Source organism: Mus pahari, chromosome 16 (assembly GCF_900095145.1).
Source record: "Mus pahari chromosome 16, PAHARI_EIJ_v1.1, whole genome shotgun sequence".
Taxonomy (NCBI): Eukaryota; Metazoa; Chordata; class Mammalia; order Rodentia; family Muridae; genus Mus; species Mus pahari.
Window position 1 is genome coordinate 21,382,496 of NC_034605.1, and position 4,211 is coordinate 21,386,706.

The following is a 4,211-nucleotide window of genomic DNA, read 5'->3' on the forward strand; positions in this document are numbered from 1 at the left end:
TGGGGCAGGCCTCACATCCAATCAGAAAACAATTAGTTCATAACAGTCATGTATTGCAACAGTGAGCACATCTTTCCTGGCAGATCAGCATCACAGCATGCAGAGTCTAGCATTGGATAAGTCCATTAATGTCTTTTCTCTCCCATCAGCCTGAATAGCACCTTCTGACACCAGGAAAGCTAGCCACCAGGGAGGAAGTTTCCTGGTCAGTTTGACATTGACCTATGTCCTGCATCCAAACTTTGTAGTGTCTTCAGCAATAGGTTATNATTTAGTCCTGGTGGTTAACCAAGGGCAATGGCAACAGCTGGTGTTTTGGAGGCTTCTTGNGACCTTCTTTACTAGTAACTCATTGGGAGGTAGCCCATGCTTTGCACTTAATAACCCATGTAGTCTGGGGGTGACATTGGCCAATGATGCTAGGAACTTCTTTTGAAACTTTTTAAATTGTATTTTGAGGTTAGCTTATTAACTAATGGAATTTTATAAGGCTATGCCATATATCCTTTGTTTGATGAATGCGCCCTTTGTCCTGTCTGTCNNCGTCCCATCCCTTCTTTACCCTGCAGTGTTCTTCACCTATTTTTCATTTCATATGTATTCTGTTCCCCCTTCCGATTACTTTTCAAAACTGTGGTGTGAGATTTCTATAGGGCACTGGTAAGCTTGATGCTTACATATGCATTACTTANCTAATGTCTCTTGGTTGTTTTAAGAAAAATCAACTCAAACTCAGCATGTTCAAACTGAATCACAACTCATAGATNTGAAACTTTCCTTTGAATTTTTATTTTTTTTATATCTACTCAAATCCCAGGTCTTCCCCACTGCTATATCTTGAAGCCATTCATTTCACAGTTTCTGTAGTCATTTTCTTAATTCAACTGTAATCACTTCCCTATTATTACTGCTGTATAAAATCCAATCTTAGGCATGCAACCATTGGAGTCTGAGGGAAAACGTGATCTTACAATCCCTCTTCTAAAATTTCTTGAATACTTACATAAATCTCAGATAATTGGAGGTTTCTTTCTTCCTAGGGAGGCCAAGAACTGCATGTTTTGTGTATTGCTTTTAATACCATCTTGGTCCAGTGCTGATTTTTTTTGTCTATGATGAATAAACCATAGGAAAATATTTAAAAGTTAAGTTTCCTCTATATTGAAATAAGCTTGAGATATACTGCAGTGAGGGGAAAACTTCAAAATATCAGTGGTTTTAACCTCATGCTTGTACATGATACATGTATAGTTGGTTCAGTTTGCTCTCCACAATTAGAAACTCTGCCATTAGAGGCACCACAATGCCCACAGACAAAGGACCTTTCAAATATCTCACTGACTTTGAAGTGGCATACTTCCACTCACGTACTATTCTTGTTCAAAGTGAGTAAGTAAACCAAATGTCCATAGGGAGAGGGAAACAAATATTTGTATGTAGCCCAGTGATAAAGTCTTCTCAGGGTATCTTAATACAGTCACTCTAGTTGCACATGACATGAATTCAGCTCAGTCCTACTTAAAGGGTGATGAGGAAATCATCCCTTGATTTAAAAAGGAAACGAGGGGCTGGTGAGATGGCTCAGTGGGTAAGAGCACCCGACTGCTCTTCCAAAGGTCCGGAGTTCAAATCCCAGTCAACCACATGGTGGCTCATAACCATCTGTAACAAGACCTGACGCCCTCTTCTGGAGTGTCTGAAGGCAGCTACAGTGTACTTACATATAATAAATAAATAAATTTAAAAAAAAAAAAAAAATAAAAAGGAAACGAGAATAGCTCATAAAATTGAAGTAATGATTATCAGTGAAAATGCAGGAATGTATCTAGACATCACTGATTGGGAACCAAGACTGCTCAAGTCTTGTCTCTTTCTGTAGGTTTGCTTCAGCCTCTGTCACAGAATGACTGGCTGTCCTTTGTGCCCCTGATCCTCCCAAGCCTCATACTCTTTGACTCTTACTTTGCCAGGAAAGGCTAAATTTTTTTTGTCATTCTTTTCCAGCTTTCTTAATAATTCGGGGTCATAGGAGTTAGGTGTACGTTTCCAGACCGCCAGTTTATGAACCAGGTAATACAGTTAAGAGAACAAATTCCATCACCCACCCTTCAAAGATGGAGGTTGTGAAGGCTAATTTTATGTGTCAGTGTGGCTAGACAAACTCTAATCTAGATGTTTCTGTGAAGGCAATTTATATGTAGTTGCTGTTTACAATTGGCAGTTCAAGTAGATGAGACTACCTTCAACAGTATGTATGGACAGATGTTAGCGATAGGCAGTTTTATGTAAATCATCCCACAAAGTGTATCCTCAGTTCTATAAAGATGACGAAGGATTATATCCTATATTATGCAAAAATGTTGGATATTTTGATTATTTTATTGCTATTTTTGTATTTTATGTGTAATGTAATGAGTTTTTTGTTTTTTTTTTTGTTTTTGTTTGTTTACTTGTTTTGTTTTGTTTGTCTCTAAAGCTAGATAGAAAATCTTGGGCACACCCTCATGTGTATGCATGAGTCTTAACAGCTAAGATGTAGTCTGTATCCCACCATCTGTTGGGTTCTATCTCAGCAAACTCACCAGGGTGGAGTTGATTTAAACAGCATAGCAAAACCCATTTCATTTCCCCTTTGTTTTTCAAGGAGCCACAGACTAATCACTGTCAAAGAGAAGGAGCTCAGTGTTCAATTCTTCCTTTGTGTTTGCATGAGACTTCCATCGATGAAGGGAATTTTAGCTATAAGTGGGTGTTTAATGTTCTAGTACTCTTCTGCTTGCCAAACGTTTGTAAAATGGGATTTAAAATCTAAATCCAAATGTCTCTGTGGTTTTGAAATGGATAGTTAAAAATATAATCTATATCTTCCACCCTCTACTTCTGACTTGTGATAAAACATTCTCTTTGGGGGCTTAGGATGGACAAGGGGATAGAAGAACTCATAAAGGAAAAAGTAAAGCAATAAGTTGATATTATAATGAGGTTTTAAAATTTTAGATTTATGAAATGTTATAGATAAGAAAGGTTTTCAAAGAATTTTGCCATGATCTCTAGCATTCTATCAGTCTTCCATTAAAAAGAGCATGGTGGCCGGGCGTGGTGGCGCACACCTTTAATCCCAGCACTTGGGAGGCAGAGGCAGGCAGATTTCTGAGATCGAGGCCAGCCTGGTCTCCAAAGTGAGTTCCAGGACAGCCAGAGCTATACAGAGAAACCCTGGCTCGAAAAAAACAAAAACCAAAAACAAACAAATAAAAAGAGCATGGTGGTTATGAATGAATCAACAAAAATGAAGTGAAACTAAATTCCAGCCATCCCTTTTTTCCTGCCACCACCGAGTAGGGCAACAGAACCTCTCTACCTGTGCTGTGCCCAATCTATTCTAAAATAACAACCAAAATAATGCGTTATATGAATTTCTAAATGCAAAAAGAAAAATATAGAAAGCATGTGTCACTTACCTATAAGAACTCAAGACATGGCTTACTTTCAGAGAAATTATTAGTCTATGTGATAGATCTCTCCCAAGAAACAGGACTAGTTTTGTATGGTCCAGTTTTGTACATACTGGGGAAGAGGGGAAAGAGAGAGAAAGAGAGTTGTATGGCAGTAACTGAGACTTCCAGGAAGCTAACTGAAGTCACTAATCTGATATATCTACGTGTAAGTATGGAATAAGTTCAAGACTTTGGGTTTGATGTTTTGACAAAGGGCCTCATGTAGGAGGGGCTGTCCTTTAAATGCTTCTCTTACTTCTCTTCCCATGTTCTAGTGTTAACCAGCTTTATTAAGTTTTTGAACCTGTAGTCTTTGTACCAGTAAGAGCCAATATTTTAATAGAAGACCAAAATCAAGAAGAGGGAAAAACTGTGGAAAAGATGGGCCACAGCAGGAAGTATCTTTCTATGACTGCCCCAGTTCTCAAATAATGACACAGAGACTGTATTTATTTACCAGCTTTTAGCCTTATAGCCAGGCATTGTTTCCTACTAGCTCATAACTCAATCATCCCATTTATACTAATCTAAGTTCTGCCACATGACTGGTTAATGACCTCTCCTTCCTTCCCAGCCTGCTTCTTCCTCCATGTCCAGCTGGCTGAATCTCCTGCCACTCTTTCTTTCTCAGAGTTTCTCTCTCTCTCTCTCTCTCTTTCTCTTTCTCTCTCTCTCTCTCTCTCTTTCTCTCTCTCTCTCTCTCTCTCTCTCTCT